The following is a 27,325-nucleotide window of genomic DNA, read 5'->3' as shown; positions in this document are numbered from 1 at the left end:
CACAGAATGCCTAGACACACAAGCAGAAAGGTCAAGATCCATAGCTTTTGCATTTCTGGCCTAGAGAGCACAGAATTCCAGAAAGCTCTCAGCACTGGGTGGGTGGAGAAAGGCCATAGAGACAAACCAGGTGGAGAAGGATAAAGAGGCAGGAAAGAGGAGGAGAGTGGAGGGAGCAGAAAAGTAAGATAAAAGAGGAGGAGCAGAGCGCACAGAGGCATTTAAACTTATTCCAAGTGTAATTAATTATTTGTGAACTGTTTGTCTAATGCCTGTCTTCATCAATTGGATCTGGGTTCCATGAAAGCAATGACCTTGTCTGTCTCGTGCACAGCTGTGTTCCCTGCACAGGAGGTGCTCCACAGATACTGGTAGGAGAGACGGAGGGTAGACAGACAGGCGGGCAGAATGAAAACCAAACTGTCAGGGGACTATGGAGAAAGAAAAGTCCTCTTTTCAGAGACCACCATCTCCACACAGTCTCCCCACCCCAAGCTCCCCGAGGGCCTTGAGACACCCAGGGGAAGCTGTCCTCCTCCAATGGGCTCCACCCCCTGACCTCGCATCCCAGTGCCCTCCTGCCCCTTTGCCATTGGCCACAAACCTAGTCACCACTCCCCTGATGGTCACAGGTCATAAATCTAGGCTGTCAGGGGCCAGAGAAACCTCAAAGATCCCCTGGCCCAACGTTCTCATTTTACAGATGACAAGACTGAGGTCCAGGAGGGGAGTGGGCTTGCCGGGGGAACTCACAGCCTCAGAGTGGGAAAGGGTCCTCATGCCTGTGCCTGCAGGAGCCTAATGGTGGAAGCCCACCACCAAGCCCCCGGCGTGCCCCGTGGCTCGCTCGCAAGGCCAAGCCAGTGCCTGCAGCCCATCTGTCTCTTCTGCCTGCCAAGAGACCTTCCCTCCCCTGTGCCCGTGCTAATGAAACCCACCACAGGTGATTTCGGAACACTGCACCAGGAGGAGGTTTTGCTGGCCACCGCGCCAGGCCTTTAATTTCCGATTTCCCAGCCTGACACCCCTAATGGTCTGAGCCCTCTCTGCTCTGAGCCCCATGTGGTCATGCATCACCTTGGCTGATGCCAGCCATGCCTTCCCCCAGCCATCTGGACAGAAAAATGAGGAATGAGCAGGACAGGATGATCCTGGCAGAGAGGATTGCCGAGAAGCTCCGGACACCTGGTCCCTGTTCTTCTGCCCTCACTGTGTATGTGCTATTGGAATGCACGGTGACGAGTGAGTTTCTCTTTGCCTGGGACTCAGTTTCCCCATATGCAGTTGAGTCTTCTGCCCCAAACTCAGCAAGATGTACTGAGGTGGGTGCTCCTCTGCCCACAGGTATCAAAAAGGAGGAAATCCACAATCCACAGCAAGCCCTAGCTGAACACCTCCTAGGGATGGGAGGTCCCCGGCCCTGCAGAGCTCTTCATCAAGCTGGCGGGTCAAAACAAGTTCACACAAAAAGGTCATTTCCCACACAAAAGCACTGCCACGGAAGAGCAAGAGCACCGTGGACTGGCAGTCAGGGAGGACACAACAGCAGAGAGCCTTGAGCTGGCACCGAGAGCTGTGCATGCGCTCAAGAGTCTAGAGGTGAACGCAAGGGCAGTCGCGGTCCTGACCGGAGGGCCTCACGGTCCAAGCAGTTGACAAACGCGTCATCCACCAGAGGATGCCGAGGGCTGCTGCACGCACTGTGTGCTCACAAGGGAGTGGGGGGAAGAAAAAGAAGCCCTAGGAATGACCTTGATGTGTGAAATCAAGGAGGGACATTTCCTAAGAGGTGCCCTTGAGCTCTCTGCACAAGGAAACAAAGCAATGCAACTGATTTGAAGTCCAATTAAATGCTAAGAAACACAATTCGACAATCAGATTATCCTTGTAACATAGAGGTTTGGGGGATTAGGGAAAAGGGACAAAAATCATCAGCAGCTATGGTTTAAATACAAGCTTTTTGGGTTCTAATTTTGCCCAAACACAAGCGTCGCTGAAGGGGCACCTGGCCATGGCTGACATGCTAGCAGTGCCTGTGTTCACGTCTCAGGGCGCAGTCCAGGGCTACCCAGATCTGAGAGAGGATGAGCACAGGCAGGAGCCTGAGAGAAGCCGCCCACACCTGCAACCCCCACTAGAAACCACTCCATGTGATTCCTGGAGCCACTGCCGCCAAGTACCCCGAGCTGGGAGGCCTCAACAGTAGGGAGTTACAGTCTCGCGGTTCTGGGGGCTGGAAGTGCAGAATGGAGGCGCTGGCAGAGGCTCCCTCTGCAGCCTCTAGGGGAGGAGCCTTCCTGGCTTCTTTCTAGCTTCTGGTCATTGCTGGGAATCCTTGGCAGGAACACTGCCCCAACCTGTGCCTCCGTCTCTGTCATCACATGGTGCTTCCTGTGTCCCTCTTATAAGGATACCACTCATGGCCAGGCACAGTGGCTCACGCCTGTAATCCCAGCACTTTGGGAGGCCAAGGCAGACGGATCACTTGAGGTCAAGAGTTCGAGACCAGCCTGGCCAGCATGGTGAAACCCTGTCACTACTAAAAATACAAAAATTAGCCAGGCACGGTGGCAGGCGCCTGTAATCCCAGCTACTAGGGAGGCTGAACCACCTGAACCTGGGAGGTGGAGGTTGCACTGAGCCAAGATCACACCACTGCACTCCAGCCTGGGTGACAGAGCAAGACTCTGTCTCAAAAGAATAAAATAAAAAAAAAATTAATAAATAAATAAATAAATCAGCACAAACTCATGATTTTGTAAATATAAACACAAATAAACAGAACAACAGAGATACAGATATGTGTCCATGCCTGGGTTGGCATATATCTATCTCTTAGTTCTGTTCTCTGAGAGGACCTAGAAGCAATGACACCCCAGTAGCAATGAACACACCTAGCACCTAGATCTTGGTTTCTAAACACCATATGCTCCAGCAAAAAGAAGCAGGGCTCCTTAGAGAAGTGATTGATTCAGGCCTGGGGCAGGAGAAACATAACATGACCTGGAGCATCTTGTGCCAGAAAGTAAGGAAGAGCTCAAGAAAAGATAGGAATACATCAAAGGGCACAGAAGCCAATCTGAAAGTGCTCCCCAGAGCTCCCCATGGCCAATGCTGCAGCAAATTGAGCAACAAAATAAATATCTATTGTATTGTTACTGTAACTCTAACCTATAGGATAAAATATATATCTTGATATTTATTATATATCCTATATCCACACATTTATATATATTTTTTATTTATGAAGTAAATAAATATCCATGAATCTGTAACTAATTGAATAAATAAGTGGGACAGAAGAACTAGCTCTTCCTTCTTGGGGAATTCCAATTAATAAATGCAGAAGAAATGAGGGAAACAGAGAATTACCATTAGGCAAACACCACAATTATAAGAGCTGCAAGCAAAAACCACTGATGGATGCTAAAATTAGTGAGCAAAAGTTTGAGAAAAAACCAGGACAGTTTCAAAGTGCCTGCCCTCAAGACATTAATGGTGTATTAATTATAATTAATATAATTATAAATATTATTAATTATAAAGAAAAAGGGGCCACTTTATACATTGGAGATATCTGGCAGACATCACCTTCTCCAAGTGAGCACGGCATCATCACCAGTAATAAGACACACGGACATCACATTCCCCTTGACGCCACGCACCTAGAAGGACATGACACCATGCCACGGTGGTCTCTCCAAAGGCAAAGAGCCTCAGTCTAACCACGAGAAAACGCCAGGCAGAGCCAGAGTGAAAAACCGTCCTGCAGCCGGGCGCGGTGGCTCACGCCTCTAATCCCAGCACTTTGGGAGGCCGAGGCAGGCGGATCACAAGGTCAGGAGATCAAGACCATCCTGGCTAACACGGTGAAACCCCGTCTCTACTAAAAATACAAAAAAAATTAGCCGGGCATGGTGGCGGGCGCCTGTATTCCCAGCTACTTGGGAGGCTGAGGCAGGAGAATGGCGAGAACCCGGGAGGTGGAGCTTGCAGTGAGCCGAGATCGCGCCATTGCACTCAAGCCTGGGCGACAGAGCAAGACTCCGTCTCAAAAAAAAAAAGAAAGAAAGAAAAAAGAAAAACCGTCCTGCAGAGTGACCGAGCAGCACTCCTCGCCACTGTCAAGGTCATGAAAGGTCTGGAGAAACTAAGGAACTGTCGCAGGACGGAGGAGCCTAAGGAGACAGGACAACTCATTGCAATGGAGGCCCCTACAGCAGAAAAAGGGCGCTCGTGGGAACAGTGAAATCTAAATAAAGTCTATTGTTAATAACGCTATTCCAGTGTTAACTTCTTGGTTTTGACAGTTGTACTATGATTATGTAGGATGTTAATAACAACCCAAAAAAGCAAAAGCAAGAGCATGTATGCACAGGTGCAGCACGCACATAGGGAGATACATGCCGCAGGCACCCGGGGGCAGGGATGCGGGGCACCAGGAGTGAGTCAGAGCATGGTGCGGGGGGCAGGGGCGAGCAGGGAGGGAACGTGGCCTTTTGCTGTTTCAGGCGGCTTGCTGAGTCTCGGATCCGATTTTCACAAAAGGATTACTAGATTACATTTTTTACCACAGGCAGCTGTCCCTGTCAAATAAATAATCATCGCCTTACATTTATATATCACCTTTCATCCCACAGCCCTTGTCCTGCATCTAGGGCCAGCCTGGGAATGGTTTCAGCCCTTCTCGGGGAAGGGAGGAGGGGAGAGGCGGGGAGGGGGCCCACACAGAGGGGCCAACGTGAGCCCCATTCAGTTTCCAAGGAAAGGAGGAGGGGCCCCCAGCCAGAGAAAAAGGGGAAACTCGGTTGCCAAGTGGGAAGCCCGGTGGTGTGGCTGGGTAGGGACACTCCATGATAAAATAAAGGCTGCAGTGAGGGAGGATAGCAGGCAGAGGGCTCCCTGGAGGGCATCTGGGCCCAGCAGCGTCACCCCAGCAGCAGTCAGGCAGAGTGGTGACAGTCTCAGTCTGTGTGACACTGGGCATCTTCCTTAACCTCTCTGTGCCTTGGTCTCCTCCTCCGTAGAAGGCATCTGTCACACAGGATTCCTGTGAGCACCTGGCCATGGTAAGGCACTTAGCACAATGCCTGACACCAAGCCTCGCTATGCACCCGCTGGCCACGTGGGAAAGCGCCAGAGGAAGTCAGCTTCCGGGTACAGGAGAAACTACAGGGACACCTTGGGATGGGGTCTTTGCATCCAAGCCTGAGGTGGGCTGCCACTGGGAGGAGGTGACTTGTTCTGATGTGGGGCTGTTGCTGCGAAGGGGAAAACCAAGAGCAGTCCACAGAACAGGTCTGGGCCAGGCTTGGTGGGTGGGGACTAAGGATGGGTGGCCCTAACTCAGAGAAAAGCCTTTAGACCAGTGGCCTTGCGTTTCCCCAGCAGCTAAGATACAACACAGAGGCCGCGCAGCCCAGCCTCTGGGGTGCCACCATCTAGGACTTGGAGAGACACGTGCACACCGAGGAGTCAGGGCACAACACAAGTGCAGCTGCAGCCGAGACGCAGCCAAGGGCAAATGAGGGCACGGAATGAGGGACAGGCCACTGGGTGACGGGGTCACGCACGGCCTCCTCAAAGACACAGGCCTCCTGCTGGCCCTAGAAAGATGTGTGGGCCTCAGAGGAGCAGGGCCCGGGGCAGGAGGAAGGTGAGCTGGCAGAGGCCGGCGGGATAGCCATCACCACAGGCTGGGAGACCGAGGGGAACGGGCTGGAAAAGCCACTGGGCGTCACCCTGAGTTAAGATCCCTGTGTGCTCTCACAGCACGCCACAGCTGCCTTTGTGTGCAGAGAGTTGGGGAAGCTGAGGGAGGGAGAAGGTTCTGGCACCAAGGAGCAGGTTTGAAGGGGACAGGTTAAGATTCCTTTAGACTTCCTCCTGACACGGGATATTTGAGAGCCGACAGAGGCTGTGGAAGCGGAGCTAACCCTGGGTAAGGCAAAACTCAAACCTCTCCTTCGGTGAGGACCCCAAAGCCCCATGGTCCTCATCAACTGACTCTCATGGCCCCCCTCTGGCTCCATGCACGGAACCCAAAATTCCCCCTCCCTCCCCTACTATGAACCCCAACACTTCCCACGGCCCTTCCCCACCCAGCCCCCGTGCTTTCCTTCAGCCTTCTCCAATAACCCAAAACACCCTTGGTCCTTAATCTAGACACGTCCAAACGCCCTTCCACCTGGCAAGTAAAACCCCAAATCTCTCCTCAGCCTCCCACTGTCACCTCCAAACCTCCCCTGGTCCACACTCCTGAACCCACTCTTCCCTTGGGCTTTCCCAGGAACCTCACAGCATTCTGTGCCCTCCCTAGGGCCTTCCCTCTGGGCGCCCACACCCCAAACATCCCTGAGTCCTCCTGCCTCAAACTCCAAACTACCCTTTGACTTCCCACACCAAACTACAAATCTTCCTCATTCCAATTCCCCCAAGAAATCCTGAACCTTCCCTGGGCATTCATCATCGAACCCCAAACTCCTCCTCACCGTCCCATACCAAATCTAAAAATCCCTTCAGCTGCTCCTAAGAAACCCTCTGAACTTCCCTGCAGGGACTTCTCTGCAGGCCTGGGATGCAGAGGGCAGCACTTCTCAGCTGATCCGTGGCCGATGCCAGCCTTTTTATTTCCCGTCCATCCCGGGCCAGTGCATGATCCTACTGTGACCTGTTTGGCACCACATGACTCTCCTCCAGATTTCAGCAACACCCAAACTGGCCTGTACCTTGTTCGATGAGAGAAGTCCTTCAGTGTCGACTAAAAATCCCTACAAGTTTCCTTGGTACCAACCACCAAATTCCGAGACTCCCCTGGAGCTACCCCTGGGAAACCCTAAACAACCTGAAATGTCAGGGCCAGGTCAACCACTACAGCATCACTAAATGCACACTTTCCGCTCCAGGACTTAAGCTCCTCACAGATCAGCCCAGGTCCAGGGGCCACACTCTGGGTAGTAATCTGATGATTACTTGCACCCGACTGTCCTGGTGGTTGCCCTGAGATACGCTTCCTAGGCCTAAGCAAGCAGGCTTCCCCAGGTGTGTGGATGAGCTAAGGCAGTGGTGCAAAGCAAATTCTGCAGTGGGGAGAGTGGATCTGCCCGGGGACCAGCTGGAGCTGGCGGTTGCCATGCTCCTGGCGGGCAACATGGGTGCAACAGCCTGAGCCCCTGATGCTGCAGGGGCTAGAGAGTCACCTGCTGTGAAGCAACAGAAAAGCTATCTGAGGCCAGGCACAGTAGCTCCTGCCTGTAATCCTAACACTAGGGGAGGCTGAGGCAGATGGATCACCTAAGCTCAGGAGTTTGAGACTAGCCTGGGCAGCATGGTGAAACCCCATCTCCACCAAAAATACAAAAAAAATTATCCAGGAATAGTGGCTCACACCTGTCGTCCCAGCTACTGGGGAGGCCGAGGTGGGAGGATGGCTTGAGCCTGGGAGTCACACCACTGCACTCCATCCAGCCTGGGTGACAGAGCAAGACCTGTCTCAAAAAAAGAAAAAAAAGAAAAGTTATCTGAGGGGATGCAGGGAGTTGAGGGGACCCTTGAGGCTGAGCACTAGGCCAAGGGCTAGGTCAGGAGGAGCAGAAGGCAGCGCAGGCTGAAGCGAATCCCACCACCCCCAGGCTGGCCGACTGCAAGCCCCTCCCTGCACGGCAGGGGACACTTGGGGAAGGCTGGCCTCTGGCAGGGTGAGGGGAGGAGGGGGAGGGGGAGGTGTGAACAGAAAAGAGGGAAATCTAATTAGAACTGGTTCCTACTCAGCCACCTGCTGAAAACCACAGCTCACCAACACTTGGACGGAAGGATCGAGAACAACACTGCCAAGGATTTCTCTCCACGGTCTCAGACAGAGGAAGAAAGGGAACAAGCTGAGCCTTCGCTGGACACCGCCCCCCACCAAAAACTAAAGAGCCATGAAGCTGAAACCTGAGAGGATGCCAAGGGGCAGCGGGAGGCAATTTACAGCCCGGAAAACTGAGCACTTGGGCCAGATGTGGGTTCTGGGGAGGGGCTGGGGCACATCGTATAGGGAGGGTGGGGGAGCAGGCCCAGAAAAACCCTCCTCAGGGCGCCCACAGCCTGTAGCCCTGGGCTCTGAGCTGGGAAGCAGGGTGCAGCTTTCCGCCTGCCTGGAGAACAGAGCAGGGGCTGAGGGGCGGAGAAAAGGGTACAGGACCCACCCTGCCCGCAGGGCTTGGAACCTACGGCCAGCAGTCAGACAAGGGCAGGGAAAGAAAGCTAAGCAAAGGGAAGGAGGTAGATGGGGCAAGACAAAGAAGATACAGGGTAGCCCGGACGCGGTGGCTCACTTTGGGAGGCCAAGGTGGGCGGATCACTTGAGCCCAGGACTTTGAGACAATCCTGGCCAACATGACGAAACCCCATCTCTACAAAAATACAAAAAAAAAAGCCCCCCCTTTTTTTTCGTATGGCGGATATGGTGGCACGTGCCTACAGTCCCAGACACCAAATACTTGGGAGGCTGAGGAGGGAGGATCATTTGAGCCCAGGAGGTGAAGGCTGCACATGATTGCCCCACTGCACGCCTGCCTGGGTGACAGCATGAGGCCCTGTCTCAAAAAAAGAAGAAAAGAAACGGGAGGAGAGAGCCCAGCGAGGAGACAGGACTGGGCAGAGCTGGGCACTGGGGCCTCTTCCCATCCCACCAATCCACCCTGGACTAGCCTCTCCTCTAACCGACTCCAGGAGGTGGTGAAGGACTCGTAGTGGGGACATTGAGCTCACTCTCCTTCTCAGCTGGGCCCTGTACTTCCCAGGCAACCCCAGGGCTCTCGTCTCTTTGGCATTAAGGAGATGCCTCATCCCTAACAGGTGTGCCAGCCACACCCGCCCGAGGCAGAGGGGCCAGCCCAGGGGTGGAAAAATCACACACCAAACCCACGGGCAGAGCCCTCCATTCCAGAACAGGCACCGCTGGACACTGCCCCCTAACCACCCATGGACGACAAATGCAGTCCTAGGCTCCTGAAGGGAGTGCTGAGGCCCAGAGAAGGAAAGGATGGTCCTGGGGTCACACAGCCAGTGAGGGGGACAGCGAGACCCAGACACCCGACTCCTCGCACGACCTTCCTCGGAGGCTCAGAGCCAGCAACAGCCCCTGTTCAAGAAAACAAAGCTGCCCCTCTCTTGAGCTTCAAGGGGCCTGGGATAAGACGAGGGAAGGAAGTCAAGCCCCTGAAGAGCTGCATGCAGAAATCCGTGTGACAAGAGGTGGAATTATTTCCCCTGGAAAAAAATTAATAAAAAGCCCTCCCTTACCAGACCCCAGGGGTACTGGGCTGTAGGCTGATGTAATAGAGAGAGGAGAGGCCAAGAGGAAAGGAATCCCCCCTCCCTCTCAGCAAACCTACTGCCAGGAGCACAACAGGGAGGACGCAGCTGGAGCAGGGGGTGGGGGAGACGAGCCAAGCAGGATGTTGGAGCCTGGGATAGAGCCCTCCTCCATCTGGCTGGAAAGCAGAAGCCTTTGAACTGCAACCCAGGGGGTAAGCACTCCCTTGGGGCCCAAATCTGGGCCTGGCATGGATGTGGGGTGCCCAGAGCAGAGTATGTATCTACAGGGGCTGTGTCAGCTGGCAAAACCCGCAGGATGTGAAGCCACGTGGGAGGCAGGCAGCAGGAGGCGGGCGAGGGAAGGACGAGGAGTCAGGACAGTGGCCTGGGCCCCAGGGACAGGCACTTACGTGTTCCAGTGAGAGAGCGGTGAGGCCTGGGGCGGCCAGGAGAGCGTGGCCCAGGGAAACGCGGGCAGGGCCGGCACCAGCTTCCCATGGACTCCCGCCACCCAGCTGCTGGAGCTCCAGGGAAGCTGACATGCCCAAGAGGGCCCTGTGTCCACACCCCAGAGAGGGTGGGATGGGGGCGGAAACCCAAGGCCTCAAGAACACCCATCCCAGAGAGGAGAAGACAAGGAACCCAGGAGACATCCACTGCTGCCCCTTAGTTTGGAAGGTTCTGCCCCTGAGAAGGCTCAGTTGGAAAGAGGGTCCCAGCCGCAGTCCCCTGCCTCAGTTGATCCCAGAGTAGCAGTGGTAGCTCCACAGGCCAACTGGGATTCAGATCCCACCACAAGCACACAATGCCCTTCGAGACCCGAAGCCTTCACAGCAGGACTGGACGGGGCAGGGGTTCTGGCAGCTGGGAGCACCTGGCGGCTCCACAGTGCACAGTGGGGGCTGTTTCTCCAGCCCTGCCTTAGAGTGGGTCCCCAGCCGCATGCCCCCCACCCCTGCCTCCAGCTGAGGGTACACTATGGCGGGAGGGGACGGCTGCGGTCACCACCTCCTCATTCTCGCACACTCCCTCCCTCCAGCTCCTGTTTACTTACTGGCTGGGCAGGAGCTTCAGCTTCCCACGGGCACCTGCACATGTGTTCCTCTTACAGAGGGCTTGGGAACAGAATAGATTTTCTGACAGTTGCCCTGACCTCAGGCATCTGAGGGCTCCTCTCCCTCCTACCAACCCCACTCGTGCAAACCGGCTTCACTACAAAAGGAGAGCCACCCGGACTCAGAATCTAATGACAGGGTTTGGTGTCCTGTCTTTGCAACGCTGGAGGCATCCTTCACTTCTCTGAGCCTCAATTTCCTCACCTGCAAAAAGGAGGATCCCCCAGTACCTGACACAGGGGCTGTCGGGGAGACCAATGAGACAAGGCATTTGAGGAAGAGCCACGTGAACCATAACACAAACTGTCCAGCCCCACGCAAAGGCTTAAGAATGCCCATGATGAGTGCTGCGTGACTTATCCCGGGGCTCTGGAGCCAGACTGCCTGCATTGAAGTCCTTGCTCAGCTGCACCTGATTAGGAGGGATTCAGGGCTGCCCCTCAAAGAGGAGGAAACCAATAAATGTAAGCAAAGGAGTCAGGGCATCCCTGGCTCACGAAGTGCTTCCTACATGTTTGTTGTTACTGAATGTCACTGCTGATGTGCAGCACGCCCTTGCTCTTACGCTGTTGTCCCTCCCAGGCCAGGAGCACTGCGTCCCACCACCACAGTGCCCTCAATATCTGCACAAGTTACCAAGCCGGGGATTACTCAGGGAGCAAGAGGACTTTCCTCAGGGACACTGGGTCTCGGCTTCTGGACCCTTTAAGACACTGAAAACCCAGCCAGCAATGTGTGGCAAAGATTTTCCTAATGGTGGGAACTCTACTAAAAGGGTATCTCCCAACCCTGGGACTGCCTGAGCTGAGACAGCCACTTCTCAAGAATGTCACAGGAGAGTCGGACACAGGGTACGTCTGAGAGGGCTGCCTCGGCTTCATCCCAACCTTTCCTCAGACCCATCCTGGAATCAGTGAGATGTGGAATTTAAGTCCCCATGCCATCAAGGGGCGATGGCTGATCCACCCAGACCCAAGAGCTTGACTTGAATACGATGGACCTGGGAGAGAAATTGCTAGGTTTCCTGCTGCCATCTAGTGGTCAACATCAGTAAGAACAGCAACAAGCCAGAAGGCCACCAAGCAAGCCTCAGGGCCACAGCCCCTCACCCCTGCAGGCCTGGACCAGGGCTGAATGATGAGCTGGCTGAGGCAGAACCTAGCAGGAAGCAGAGGGTGTAAGAAGGATAAAACGTGTCGAAAACCCACAGAACACCGAAAGCCTGCTGGCTATCTTCCCAGGGATTAGGGAAGGAGGAGTATGCCTCATACATCCCTGTAACAAATAAAAACGTGGTGGCCAGGCACAGTGGCTCGCTCCTGTAATCCCAGCACTTTGGGAGGCCAAGACAGGAGGATCACTTGATGCCAGGAGTTCGAGACCAGCCTGAGCAACATAGTGAGACCCCCCATCTTTACAAATCAAACCTAAAATTTAGGCAGGTGTGGTGGAGTGCATCAGTGGTACCAGATACTCAGGAGGCCAAGGTGGGAGGGCTGCTTGAGCACAGGCGGTTCGAGGCTGCAGTGAGCTCCGATCGTGACACTGCACTCTAGCTTGGGTGACAGAGCAAAACCCTGTCAATCAATCAATTAATAATGTTGCCCCAACTCTAAAGCAATGCAGTGCCTAGGCACTGAGAAGGAACAGGCAAACAAGATGCCAGCCCTGACTGCAGGCACCTCCCTGAGTGGTCTCTCCTCTACTCCCCCATGTCCTCCACAGCTAGCCAGCCCCTGCGTTTGCCATGCTTTTCCCCACATTGTTCTTCTTCTTCTCTTCTATACATGGATGATGTGCCTGTGCAAACGTCACTGCCTCTTCCACGCTGCACGCCGTCACCCTCATCCACCCTGGACTGTGATTACCTGACTATACGTCCACCTCCCTCAGCACAGCTAGCCCCTGCTCTCAGCTCGCGGTCACATCCACAAGCAGAGCGGCTGGCTCCCCAGGCCCGACCAAACTGGATCCCAGGGCCCCAAATGCTTCCCACCTCCTGTCTTGGAAGTTGGGGGCCCCAAACAGCCATCGACCATGCCACTGTCCCCAAACTTCCCTCCATCCCTCCAGAAGGCCCATCTGCCTGTGACCCAAGGCCCTCTGACCCAAGTGACCTTCCACCCCAAAGCAGCAGCCCCAAGCAGAGGCAAGCAGACCCTTGCAGATATGAGGCAGGACAGACAGAATCAGGGGAACTGGGCTCCAGCCTTGACCACCCCCTAACTGGCTGTATGACATGCCTGGCAAGTTTCTTCCTTCCTTGAACCTTCAAAGTTCCCCATTTATACAATGAAGGATCATCTCGGATCCTTTTCAGGTCAAAATCTCTATGACACGAATTCCTGCTAAAGTGCCAATGACCTTTAATGGTGTAACCGTTCCCACAATACTCTCATCTTGGGAGAGGAGAGAGTCTCAACCCATCACCCATTCATTCACACAGTAAAAACACACTAAACACCCACATCCTGGGAGTGGGGTGCCTATTTTTAGCAATGCAACCTACTGAGTTCTGCTCTAGCCACAGTCCACAGCGGGAAAGGCTGAAACGAGGAAGGCCAAGGGTCCATGCTGAGCTGACACAGGAAGCAAAGCACCAGCCTGGAGCCTGATACCCTGCAAGATCAGGACGGCAACCCTTACATTACACACCTTCTAAGGGGCTGTTCCAAGAATCAGTCCCTCACAACAGCCCTAAGCGTTGACCCTGTTTATAATTAAAGAAACGGAGACCCAGGGGGGTTCAATAACTTACCCTCACCGAAAGACGCAAATCCAGCAAGTGTCAAGCTAGAAACTGCGCCTACGTGGCTGTCTGGCTCTTACCCCGCGCCATGGTGGGTGATCAAGAGGTGACGCTAATGCCAATTTCCTCTCCTCCCCATCATCCATCCATTTTCACAGGACTTGGTTCTTTGGAAACCTCCACCCTCTGCACTCTGGTTTCCTTCCCCAGTCACCGCTTATTCAAGTTTGCACACCAGAGTTGAGCAGAGCCACCTCGGGAGAAAAAACCACCTGCTCATCCAACTTCAAGCAGCATCATTTTAGGGCACATCTGACCTCGTTTTCTCTGATACACTCAGCCTGCTGGTGTTATCTGTTTTGGAGCTGCCCTTAGATAAGGGTGGGGGAGAAAATGACTGCATTGGAATGAAAGGTCTGGAAGGATTCTGAATCCATACCAAGGCTCTCCTGTTATTTCCCCTGGGAGGGTCCCTGGGGCTGGGAGAGGGGCATAGGAATGGGGCCTCACATTTTACTGATACTTTTATGTTATTTTATTTTTTACAGCAAAAAAAAAAATTATATAATAATTAAGTCTTATTTTAAAGTAAATAAACACTTTAGACAGATAGATTGCTGGCAGATGACCAAACTGTGTACTTGCAGGAAGTGCCTGGTGAGACAGACTAGGCCTCCCGGAACAGAGCCCTGCAGTGGGAGGAGAGGACCCCTCTTTTTCCGGGATGGGTGAGGCCCTGTGCACGGAGGCAGATGGTGGAGTGGTTTCTGGAGCACAGGGACAAACTCTCTGCCCCCAAAATACCTCACGCATCTGCTCATTCATGCCTGAAATTCCTTCACCGAGGGACAGTCTTTGATTCCAGTCAGAAATAGGCCTGAAACCGTAAACCCACCCAAAAGACATAAAATGGTGCCTTCAAGTCATACTCCAAGGGAGCAAGGTTGCTGGTGCTGGGGAGTGAGGCTCTTACAACGTCTCTCAGGACAATCTGGAGGAGACAGGACCTGAGGGCTTCCTAATGGCCCCAAAGGTGATGAGGAGGAGTTGTGTGGCAGCCTCAGGGTGGTGCCTGTCCTCACCCTGACCTACCTGACAGGCGGGCGGTGGGGACGATGAGGCTGAGAGCCACAGGGCCACTAGCGATGAAAGAATCTGAGCCTGGGAAGCTTCATGGGCTGGGGAGCGGTGGTGCCTTTCAGAGGAGACTGAATAGGAAAAAGTCAAATATCTGGAACCAGGGAAGTGGGAGTCGCCCATGCCAGGCTTCGCCCAACCTAGCTGGAGGCCTGCCCTGGGGCCTGGTGTTTTAAACAGGATCTAGACAAATGGGGCCACATGTTGAGAAGCATGAACAGAACAGTGGGAGAGACTCAAACCCGGTCAGGAGAAAACAGGAATGCGGGAACTGAAGGAGAATGCTCCATGTCATGGTGCATCAGGGAATGCAAATCAAACCACAGTGAGATACCACTTCACACCTAGGATGGCCATAATTTTTTTAAAACGGAAAATAACAAGTGTTGGCAAGGATGTGGAGAAATTGGCATCCCTTGTGCGTTGCCGGCAGGGATGTAAAATGGTACAGCCGCTGTGGAAAACAGTTTGGCTGTTCCTCAAAATGTTAAAACATAGAATTACCATATGATCCAGCAATTCTACTCCTAGGTATATACCCAAAAGAATTGCAAACAGGTGTCCAAACAAAAGCTTGCGCATGAATGTTCATAGCAGCTCTACTTACAACAGCCCAAAGGTGGAAACAACCCAAATGTCCATCAACAGAAGAACAGAAAAACAAAACATTGCCCATACGTATAATGGAGTAGTATTCAGCCTTACAAAGAACGAAGTACTGATGTACACTACAGCATGCGTGAGCCCTGAAAATACGCTAAGGGCAGGAAGCCAGACACAGCAGGCCACATACTGGATGATTCTATTTATACAGAATGTCCAGGAGAGGCAAATCCACAGATAGAAAGCAGCTCAGTGGTTGCCAGTGGTGAGAGGCCTGGGGGTCATAGGTAAGGGGTGCAGGATTCATACTTAGGGTGATGAAGAAGCCATGGAAGCAAGTAGTGGTGATGGTTTTACAAACACAGTGAATGGCCGGGCGCGGTGGCTCAAGCCTGTAATCCCAGCACTTTGGGAGGCCGAGGCGGGCGGATCACGAGGTCAGGAGATCGAGACCATCCTGGCTAACATGGTGAAACCCCGTCTCTACTAAAAATACAAAAAATTAGCCGGGCGTGGTGGCGGGCGCCTGTAGTCCCAGCTACTCGGGAGGCTGAGGCAGGAGAATGGCGTGAACCCGGGAGGCGGAGCTTGCAGTGAGCCGAGATCGCGCCACTGCACTCCAGCCTGGGCGACAGAGCAAGACTCGGTCTCAAAAAATAAAAATAAATAAATAAATAAATAAATAAACACGGTGAATGTACTAAATGCCACTGAATTACATACTTTAAAATGGTTATAATGATATATTTTGTATGTATTTTACCACAAGAAAAAAAATGTTTTTAAAAAATTGCGAGGACCTTGGGAAGGACACAATATCTGGTAACAAACACCTGAGGGCGTATCCCATAGAGGTCCAAGGACAGGACATGCCCTGCAAGTTCCCAGAGTACAGAACCTCCCGGAAGCCAAGCTCCAGCGTCACAGCACCCATCACAGCACACATTCCCTGCACACCTGCCATAGTCAAGCCAGAAGCTTTCATCAGCATTAGAGGATTTTCTCACTTCATACCCACAACAGCCCTAGGAGGTAGATGTGACTGTTACCCTCAGTTTGGGGTGAAGAAAATGAGGCTGGGAGAAGGTAGGTAACTGGCCCACAGGCATCCAGTAAGTGCAGGGGCTGAGATCCCAACGTGAGCACCTGTGCAACTGGCCGCTGCCGTACGCCACCATCAGCGCAGAGAACGTGGGCCGCAGCTTCGGCATGTCCAGGCTCAACCAAGTCCCACCGTCGCTCGCTTGCATGTGACCTCTGGCTATTTACTCAGTCATGTGGAGCCTCAGTAAAAACTGCAATTACACCACCAACCTCGAAGGCCTGCTGGGACAATGAAATGAGATGACTGTGCCCAGCAGCTCCTGGCACGTAAAGGGCTCCATAAACATCCGGTTTCTTTTTTTTTTTTTTTTGCCCCAAAAGTGGAGAAAATGACAAAGGTGGAGGAGACTGTCTCAGCAGGTAGAGCGTGTGCACCCCGTCAAAGGAGGTGAGGAGATGCAGCAGCACAGCAAAGAGCCGCTCGGCAAAAACAAATACCACACGACAACGACCTCGAAGGTTCTGCCCTTGAAATCTGCTGCGGCTACAACATAAGACCCCCTTCCCGAGAGTGGGCTTTGCTAGAAGCAAGAAGGGAGTGATCCAAGGGCACTGGGATCCTAAAGGAATCAAGGTCACCACAAAAAAAGAAAATGTGCAAAGAAACAGAAGGCTGGGAACAGCAGAAATAAAGTTTGCCGGTAAAAATAGAAGTAACTCACATTTTTAGAGCATGGCCATGTGTGCCAGACACTCTGCTAAGCGTTTTGTGTAGGTTATCTCACTGACTCTGCACATCTCTGTGGGCCGGTACTATTATTATCCCCATCTCACTGGTGAGGAAGCAGAAGCCGAAAGAGGTTCAGGAGCTTGCCCGAGGTCACGCAGTTAGGAAGGGCCCACTCTGCCACCCTGCCCCAGGCCAGTCCCGAGAAGCCCTATCACCTGGATGCAGCCACCTGACTTTGGGGTGTTGCCTCCAGACGCCATCTGCCCAGCTCCCGCCCTCTGCTGTCCGTCACACCTGGAGACGCCTTTCCAGAGCAGAAAATCAGCCCCAAGCAGCAGCAAACCTCTCCCTGCCTTGCTGTGGCCAGCAAGCAGAAGCCAGTAGCTGAGGCGAACGAGAAAACACGAGAGGATCAAGTAAACATGTGGGGAAATGTTGTTAAATAGAGGGGAAAAAATGGGGAACTTCTGTTTTCACCAGCTCGATCAGCTTTAGGGCAAAACCGCAGGCTGCTTCAAGCGGCTGCCAAACGCCCAGCCACATCTTGCCAGTGCGCTGGCACTGAGGGCAGGAGGGCTCAGGTTTCCCAGGCTGGCGGGGCAGGGCTGGCCACCGGGGGAAGCGGAAGTGGGAGATAAGCGACCCTCTGGCCACCCCAACAGCACAATCCTGGAGAGGGCCAAAGAGGCGGTACAGCCGCCCAGAGACCTTCCCAAGTTGCCAAGTTCGTCCCACACATCGGTGATCCACGAAAGAAAGAGGCTGCAGGGAGGGATCAAAGAAGCCCCAGGAGCCTGGGCACCTCCAAGTACACCTGATATCTGAATGCACAGAGGGCATGGAGGGGGTGGTCAGGGATGAACAATAAACAGGGTTCTACCTCTGCCAGGCTCCCGTCGCTGCTTCCCCGAGGGACAGCTGGCCCCAGGGACGCCGCTCTGCACGACAGGAACCATTCATCCTACCCTCGCACTGCCCAGCAAGGGAATTATGAAGATGAAAAAGGCAAATGCTGAAAGGAAGCTAAGCTCTTAATTTTTTTTTTGCTTAAGCTAACATTCAAGGGCTTACAATGTATCAGACACTAGGGCCAAGTCCTATACATGGATTATCTCATTTAATTTTCTTAACAGCCCTACAAGGTAGTTACCACCACCATCACCGTTTGGTAAGTGGACAATTGAGTGCCAAAGAGTTAAGGGACACGTGATGACGAGCTTGTGTGTGGTGGAATTAGGATGCAAACCCATGTGGTCTGACCTCACAACCCACACTCCTAACCAACATCCTTTACCACTTCCTGAAACAGACTCTCAGGAGGTACTAGAAGGAGTTATTAATCTCAGCTCCTAGCCTCTGAGCATTTACAGCTTCATAAAGGGGATGGATAGATGGATCCAATGCACAGAAAAACTACCTCGGAAAACACATGTCACATTACTAAACATGTGCATCCATTTCGGTTATGCAAAGTCCTGTGGGTGGGTGTGCAGGCAGTGGGGGGCCACTGGAGTGACTGGAGAGGAGGAGAGTGAGCACTTTATTTTAAAATATGATGCTGCACAATAGCCAAAAGGTAGAAACACCCAAATGTCCATCACTGGGTAAAAGGGCAAAAAAATGTGACGTATATACACAATGGAATATTACTCAGCCATAAAAAGGAGGAAATTCTGACACAGGCTACGGCATGGATGAACCTTGAGGACACGATGCTAAGTGAGGTAAGCCAGTCACGAAAGGTTAGATACTGCATGATTCCACTTAGACGAGGTACCTGGAATAATCAAATTCATAGCCAGAAAATGGATGGTGGTAACCAGGGGCTGGAAGTAGGGGGAGAATGGGAAGTTACTGTCTAATAAGTGCAGAGTTTCAGTGTGGGATGATGAAAAAGTTCCGAAAATGGATAGTGTGATGATTGCACAATAACATAGATGTACTTAATGTCAGTTAAAAATGGTTGAAATGGTAAATTTTATGTTGTGTATATTTCACAATAAAAAATTCCAAAATATAGTGATGGTGATGTGATGATGTGCTGAATCTCAAAGTGTTCAGTCTTTCCTTTTAGTGAGGAACAGAATGGTTACCCAGGCAGCCTCGTGCGGAGTGCAGGGGTGCCTGACTCATCATAAAGCCGGGAAGGTACTTCTTGGGGGGCTATGGGTAATTCAGCCTTTCGTGGGGTTTTTGTTGGGGCAGGGGTTGAGACAGGGTCTCATTATGCTGCCCAGGCTAGTCTTGAACTTCTGGGGTCAAGCAATTCTCCTGCCTTGGCCTCCTGGGTAGCTGGGACTACAGCTGCACCACCACACCCAGCCTCCCTTTGTGTTTAAGGCCCCCTTGAAGACACTCTGAAATCAGGCCTTCTATGTTATGAAAGTTCATTTCCCACTGAGTTTGAATACCCAAGAAAGTCAGTGAGATTAGCCATTTTGTGTTTGCAGGCCCAGAAGGAGGGTATCCTACAGGTGGAACTGGAGAAAAAGTGGTCAGGGCCCTGGATCCATAAGATAATGGACACTGAACCACATCCCTGGCTCAGTCAGCCACCCCAAACAACTTGAGAACAGAGACAAGAATGGGAAAGACCTCTCTGCCAAAAATAACAATACCGTAATATCAGTAGTACCGTCATGCACCATATAACAATGTTTCAGCCAATGACGGACCACACATATGACAGTGGTTCCCTAAGATTACAATGGAGCTGAAAAATTCCTACCGCCTAGTGACATCGTAGGTGTCATAATCCAACAGCACACATTCCTCACGTGTGTGCAATGATGCTGATGTACACAAGCCCACTGCACTGCCAGTCGTGTAAAAAAGTCTACCACAAGGTGGGCATGCCACCAAGCCTGTAGTCCCAGCTAATAGGAAGGTGGAGGGGGAAGGATCACTTGAGCCCAGGAGTTAGAGTCTAACCTGGGCAACATAGCAAGACCCCATGATTTTTTTAAAAATATGTCTAGCACAGCACATACAATTATGGACAGTGCATAATACTTAAGAATAATAAACGACTATGTTACTGGTTTATGTATTTGCTATACTATACTTTTACCATTATTTTGGAGTATACTCCTTTAATTAATTTTCTTTAAAGTAAAACAGCCTCGAGCAGTTCCTTTACAAGGTATCCAGAAAGCATTGTCACAGGAGATGACAGCCCCGTGTGTTATTGACCCTGAAGACCTTCCAGCGAGACAAGATGTAGAGGTCTCACTATGATGCCCAGGCTGGTCTCCAACTCCTGGGCTCAAGTAATCCCCCTGCATCAGCCTCCCAAAGCGCTGGGATTATAGTCGTGAGCCTCCGCACCTGGCCAGAAAAATATTTATATAAATGTATAAATTTAGTGTAGTCTAACACAAGCTGGACATGCTACCAAGCCTGTAGTCCCAGCTACTTGGGAGGCAAAGGTAGAAGGATCACTTGATCCAGGAATTTGAGTCCAGCCTGGGCAACACAGCAAGACTCCATGAATTTTTTATGCTTCCTCTATCACCTGCAGAACCGTGAGTCAATTACATCTTTTTTTCTTGTTGTTTTTGTTTGTTTGTTTGTTTGTTTGTTTGAGACAGGGTCTCACTCAGTTGCCCACGCTGGAGTGCAGTGGTGCAATCCCAGCTCATTGCAGCCTCCACCTCCTATGCTCAAGCAATGCTCCCACTTCAGCCTCCCAAGTAGTTGGGGCTACAGGCGCACACCACCATGCCCAGCTAATTTTTGTAGTTTTTGTAGAGACAGGGTCTCACGATGTTGCCCAGGCCAGTCTCAATTTCCTGAGCTCAAGGGATCCTCCTGCCTCCGCCTCCCAAAGTGTTGGGATTACCGGTGTAAGCCCCCACCCCTGGCCCAAATCTCTTTCCTTATAAATTACCCAGTCTCAGGTATTTCTTTATAGCAGTGCAAGAACAGCCTAATACAGGGGTACCATTTTGAATCTTTTATACTGTATTTTTAGTGTGCACATAGAAAAGATACGGTATGGCCGGGCGCGGTGGCTCACGCTTGTAATCCCAGCACTTTGGGAGGCCCAGGCGGGCGGATCACGAGGTCAGGAGATCGACACCACGGTGAAACCCCGTCTCTACTAAAAATACAAAAAATTAGCCGGGCGTGGTGGCGGGCGCCTGTAGTCCCAGCTATTCGGAGAGGCTGAGGCAGGAGAATGGTGTGAACTTGGGAGGCGGAGCTTGCAGTGAGCCGAGATTGCGCCACTGCACTCCAGCCTGGGCGACAGAGCGAGACTCCGTCTCAAAAAAAAAAAAAAGAAAAGGTACGGTAAAGGTACACATATCCAAATTACTCTGGCAGCTCCAGCGTATAGACACACAAATACTATTGTGTTAGAATTGCCTACAGTATTCAGTACGGAAGCATGCTGTACAGGTTTGCAGCCTAGGAGCAAAAGGCTGTGCCCTAGAGCCTAGGTGTGCCGTAGGCCATAGCATCCAGGTGTATGTAAGTGCACTCTGATGTTCACGCAACAACAAAATCACCTAACAGTGCATTTCTCAGAATACATCCCAGTCGTCAAGCAACGCATGACTGTATAGTTATTGATCCCTTATTAAGCATTGTATAAGTACTGTCCTTTAATCCTCACATCATCCCTGTGAGGTCTTATGCATTTGACAGAGGAGGAAAGTGAAGCTGCAAAAGGTTAAGTGTCCACAGTCGCTACACTAGTGAGCCAGGATCTGAATCTCTCATCCAAAACTTACTTTCTCAACCACTATAGGAGAGCGTTTTCGCTAGACACTTGAATACAACAAACGCAACAGAAGTCTCTATTGTTGGGAGGGAATACTGCCACAAAGGCCAGCATTCATCCAAACAACAGGTTTTGAGCCCTTAAATGCCAGGCGATGTGCTGAGTCCTGGTTCATAATCCATGAAACACAAACAAAAAGGCTGTTCTTGGGCTATGATCACAGGCGTCCTCTGGGCTCGCTTGAGGGTCAGTTTCAAATGTACTGTCAGCCACAGAACTTTGTTAAAACAGCGAGCTTCCCTCCATCCCGTTCCTCTGTGGTGAAACCAGGCTGCCCTGGTGTCACCCCACAGGGCACAACAAGGTACTGTTTTAAATTGGGCTTTCAAAGGCCATTAAAGGCAGGAGTAGCAAATTCTTCTATCTGACAAAGATCATCTGAATCACAGAGAAAAAAAATCAATTAAATTGCATGAGAAGAAAGAAACTTAAATTAGGGTCTTCTTATAGAGTGAAAAATACGAAACACCTCTCTCGTCGTAGTATTTGGAAGAACAGCCAATAAAAACAATACATATTTTTAAAAATCATTCTTTAGTTGTAAATTTACATCCAATTGAGGGAGAAAACTGCAGGGGGAAGAATGTGTTAGAGGAGAGGAAGAAGGAACTCCAACGCAGAGGTCCCAACTCCCAAGCACGCTTAAAGCCCTGTTCTGGAAAGTGCTGGAGCCTGTTTTGCAATGAAAGGTGCTGTGCTGAGCATGCAGCAAAACCCCCTGCAATGAGACACCAAAGCACTTATGATGTTTTGTTGTTGTAGTTCACTAGAGAAATGTTAGCAAGTACATAACATAAAAAAAAAAAAAACACTAATAATCACTAACTACCATGAGCATTTTTGGTGTATTTCCTCTAATCTTTCTTCTTTTTTAAAAAAAAATTAGGATTTGTAGTGTTATATCTTACAATATTTGCTTGACATTTTTTCATTAACATTATTTTGTTTTGTTTTTTCAGAGACAGGGTCTCACTCTGTCACCCAGACTAAAGCACAATGGCATGATCATAGCTCGCTGCAGCCTCCACCTCCCAGGCTTAAGTAATCTTCCCACCTCAGCCCCCTGAGTAGCTGGAAACACAGAGGCACACCCCTAAACCTGACTAATTTATTAAAAATTTTTTTGTAGAGACGGGGTCTCACTATGTTGCCCAGGCTGGTCTTGAACTCCTAGCCTTAGGCACAAGCAATCCTCCTGCCTCAGCCTCCCAAAATGCTGGGATTACAGATGTGAGCCACCACACCTGGCCTATTTTGAGTCATTATATATAATTTTTGAAGACATAATTTTTAAAAGCCCACACAGTGGCCCATAAGGTCGGGCGCGGTGGCTGACACCTGTAATCCCTGCACTTTGGGAGGTCGAGGCAGGTGGATCACCTGAGGTTGGGAGTTCGAGAAGAGCCTGATCAACATAGAGAAACCCTGTCTCTACTAAAAATCCAAAATGAGCCAGGCGTGTTGGTTGTGCATGCCTGTAATCCCAGCTACTCAGGAGGCTGAGGCAGGAGAATTGCTTGAACCCGGGAATCAAGCCATTGCACTCCAGCCTGGGCAACAAGAGCGAAACTCCATCCAAAAAAAAAAAAAAGAATGTATCAAAATTTATGTAACTAATTTTCTATTGTTAAGACATTCAGTATGCTTCCAATTTTTAGCTACTATAAATAGTGCTGCAATGAAAAAATATAAATACAACTTCTTTGGTATAAACTCCAAAGAACAGAATTATGGATGAATGTTTCTAAGGCCCTTGATATAAACTTCCAAATAATTGCACTAAAAATAATTCTAAGCAATGTTGCATTTTTGCAACTCTAGATATCAATGGGACTATATCTTAGTATTTTCTACACGGACAGTTTAAGTCATGCTGACAGATAAATCCGTCCTGTGGGCCAGGAATTTCTCATTTCTGTTTTGAAGTGTCTTCTACTAGTTGCTCATATACCAGCTGAAAATGTGCTCCCAAACTACCCTGGCAGATCCACTGCTAGCACCAACCACACTATATCTTACATCAGAGGCAGCTGATGGCCTGCCTGCTTCCTGCACTCCAGGAGTGCAGGGACCAAGCCCGGCTCACCTCTGCCTCCTCCCTGCACAGCTCCTTTTTAACCTCTCATCTTTCATCAACAGTTCTCAAACTATTTTTTAAACTCTTCTGCACATCCTCATCCTCCCTAAGTCATGTGTCACAGGATACGAAGTGGGAAGGATCTGAGACCTTGGGCAAGCTCCCTAGCCTCTTGGACTTCAGTCTCATCTGTAAAATGGGAGTAGCCATCCCTCTCCCAGAGGGAGAGTGCAGACAGTGCCTGCCTGGATTAAGGTAGGTAATGCACGCAAAGCTCTGAGTAACCGTGACAGGGGCCTTAGAAAATACTCAAGACGTAATAATTTTTTCCAAAAAAAAATACATAATAACAAACCCACCAAAAAATTGTTTAATCCTCTACACACTGGAGGAGATTAATGAATCGTACAGCTGTCTCTCTCATCTGAAGCTCGCCCAGGCCCTGAATGCCTGGAGAGAGACTCAGAACCTTTGGGGACTGTGCCAAACCCACTGAGCCTCAGGCCAAGGGCAAGGGAGGTCTGGCAATGCCAGGCTTGGGACGGCAGGCGGGCAGCTGGTCAGCACAGAGCCACAGAAGCTCTAGGTCAGCTGTGCACAAAGAAGGGTTAAGGACAAGCTATGGGGAAACTAAAAAGAAACAGCTTGAATCAATCCAACTGGGACAGGGCTTTAGGGCACCAAGAGTAATCGGGGAAGTGGTTCAAGGAGCAACAGGTTCCTCCCAACAGGCAGCTTGGATGCAGGTGAGGGACGCAGACGCCACTCCCAAGCTGACCCTGGACAAATCTCCTGTTGTTCGTCGACGGGGCTGGAGTTGAGTCACGGTGGCATTGTCCAGCCACTCTATCAGGAGGAAACAGCTGGACAGACCGACACTAAATGCAGGAAGCCTCAAGCTCCACCAGGGCTCCCTGTGGGGCCCCCTCCCTGTTTGGGAGGCCTAGCATCCTGCCTGCCTCTCCCCCAGGAACCCCTGACCAACCCTGAAGCATCCACTGTCCAAACAGACATCCCTGTTTCCTGCCTCCAAGTGCCTGGGGCAAAATGCAAGCTCTCTGTTTGGCATTTTGGCAGCCCTCCTAGGGGCAAGGAGGCAGGGTCACCTGCTTTCAACCTGCCAGTAAATAGAAACCAAGGTGTAGGAAAACAAGTGGTAGAGAAAAAACAATGACATTTAATTAACTCTGGAAGGACATAGTGTGTAGCAAGAGGACAGTTTTTCTCTGGACTAAAACATGAGCCACATCCAAAAGTGGACGCCACCTCCCTGCAGGAGCACATTCAGACAGATGCGGGGACTCAAATCTCTCTGTTAAGAGGGGTTCTTGTCAACTTCCTTATCTATGGTCTCCTAGGCTCAGATAAAAGATTCAAAATCCCTGTTAGGATTTAGAAATAACTCAGGGCCAGGCACGGTGTCTCACACCTGTAATCCCAGCACCTTAGGAGGCCAAGACAGAAGGAAACCAGTTTGAGACCAGCCTGGACAACATACAAACAAAAAAAAATTTTAATTTGCCAAGCATGGTGGTATGTGCCTGAAGTCCTAGCTACTCAGCAGATCAATGCTGCAGTGAGCTATGATCGTGCTACTGCACACCAGTCTGGGTGACAGAGCAAGACTCTATCTCTTTTTTTTTTTTTTTTTGAGATGGAGCATCGCTCTGTCGCCCAGGCTGGAGTGCAGCGGCGCGATCTCAGCTCACTACGAGCTCCACCTCCCGGGTTCACGTCATTCTCGTGCCTCAGCCTCCTAAGTAGCTAGGACTACAGGCGCCCGCCACCACGCCCGGCTAATTTTTGTATTTTTAGTAGAGATGGGGTTTCACTGTGTTAGCCAGGATGGTCTCGATCTCCTGACCTCGAGATCCACCCACCTCGGCCTCCCAAAGTGCTGGGATTACAGGTGTGAGCCACGTGCCCGGCCGACTCTATCTCTTTTTAAGAGAAGAAATGAGGGGAGGGGCGGGGAGAACTCAGAAAAACAGCAGGATGGTTCACAGTTTAAAGTCAGGCAGACTCAAGCTGGAATACTGTCCCTAACAGTAGCTGTGTGACTGATACAGTATAACATCACAGCCTTCAGTCAAGGTTTGCAAACTCAAGTACCTACGAGGTGGAAAACATACATTCATGAAGTTAGCTGTGTACAAGGGCATGTCCCAGCACTGTGTCAAGACTGAGGGGTCAGGAAAGCACAGCCCCACATGGAGGTGGTGCCTGAGAGTCAGATCCAGCCAATTGTTGCCACTGGGCAGCACAGGCTCAGTGCAACTAGACCTTCCAACTTTAAAAAGCCAACATCAGCCAGGTGCGGTGGCTCATATCTATAACCCTAGCACTTTGGGAGGCCAAGGCAGGAGGATCGCTTGAGCTCAGGAGTTTGAGACCAGCCTGGAAAACATAGGCCTTGTCTCTACAAAACAAAAAAAATTTTTTTAATTAGCCAGATACGGTGGCACGTGCCTGTGGTCCCAGCTACCCAGGAGGCTGAGGTGGGAGGATCACTTGAGTTTGGGAGGTTGAGGCTGTAGTGAGCTGTGATCACACCACTGCACTCTAGCCTGGGCAACAGAGCAAGAACTTGTCTCAAAAAAAAAAAAAAAGAAAGAAAAGCCAACATCCCCTATTTTGAAAAACCTCTCCAGTGTGTCAGTTGAGCACAAACAAAACGCATCTGTGGCCTGGATCAGACCTAGAGGCCACTGGATTGCAACCTCAGCTCTAAGCCTGAGATCTGCAAAATGAGGGCAAATAAAAGCCTCACTTTGGGAGAATGAGATGGGATTAGGTCTGTCAAGCATTTCACACCGCGTGACACACAGAAAGCACTTGATAAATGGTGACTATTCACTATGCAGAGTTGGAAGGGACTTCAGGAAGACCCATCCCAACCTTCTCATTCCACAAGATGAAACTCAGACAGGTCCTGTGACTGAGCCACAATCTGCAAAGGAGCCGGTGGCCAGCGGCAGGCTGGACCCAGGCCTACTGACTCCCACCTGAGTTCTGAAGGCCCAAGCCGCCTCTCTCACAGAAGCAGTTTATCACCCACCACTCCGTAAGGGTCCCTCCTGGGGGCTTGTCTACCCATTATGGGCAGCTCCCCCAAGGGAAGTGCTGTGCGTACATCTTTTTGATTCACCGGAAGAGCTCAGCCTCACCTCGGGCAGGTGATGTGGGCTTGGTCAACATGAACTAACTGACTGATCAGCGGCAATGCTCCCCTAGCCCTCTCAGCCCCACAGTCCAGTTTACACTGTGTGTGGTCCCTGGCCCAGGCCTGTCCCAAGCTCAACCTCCTGCCCCAGCCCAACCTGGGCTAGTGGAAAGGAAACGCTGGGCATAAAAGGAGAGGGGTGACATCAATAGGTAGAGAGACGAGGAGGGGACAGGGAAGGGCTGAGCTAAAGAAGGCAAGCCAGAGGGACATGACGTGTATTTGGAGCAGGGCCAGAGTGCGGGCTGGCGCAGCTGGGGAAGAGAGAGTGATGGGCTGGCACAGGAGTGGGGAGAGCAGGCTCCGGGGGAAGGCTGTGGCTGCTGGTGGCACAAGGGTCCCCAGACAGAGGAGCTCTGGCCCTGCTGGGTTTCTGCCACCCAGGTCCTGCCAGGTTTAATCAGCCAGGTTCCAAAGAGCCAGCTGTGTTCCCTGAGGTGAATGAGCACGCCAAGGTTGTGTCCTGTCCCCAGGCCCCCAAGATCCTGTTTGAACTCGTTCTTACTGAAAAACTTTCCACGCTTGAGGGCTCAGGGAGTTATGGCCTTGGAATTCCTC

At 51.2% G+C, this 27,325-nt stretch overlaps 1 protein-coding gene across 3 annotated transcripts in view; it reads right to left on the bottom strand.

Annotated features, from left to right (window-relative positions):
• TSPAN9 (tetraspanin 9) overlaps positions 1-27,325 on the bottom strand; it is a 203,152-nt gene that overhangs the window by 134,905 nt on the left and 40,922 nt on the right. Inside the window, exon 1 of one of the 3 annotated variants that reach the window (XM_032159333.2) lies at positions 754-771. The exons of the other annotated variants lie outside the window; for them this stretch is intronic. The gene's annotated coding sequence lies outside the window, so the exon portion shown is untranslated. Of the gene's footprint in view, positions 1-753; positions 772-27,325 lie in introns of those variants that run through there. 3 annotated transcript variants of the gene reach the window in all.

Source organism: Hylobates moloch, unplaced genomic scaffold (assembly GCF_009828535.3).
Source record: "Hylobates moloch isolate HMO894 unplaced genomic scaffold, HMol_V3 SCAFFOLD_8, whole genome shotgun sequence".
NCBI lineage: Eukaryota > Metazoa > Chordata > Mammalia > Primates > Hylobatidae > Hylobates > Hylobates moloch.
The sequence above is the reverse complement of the archived record's forward strand: the minus strand, read 5'-3'. Positions and strand labels throughout refer to the sequence as shown.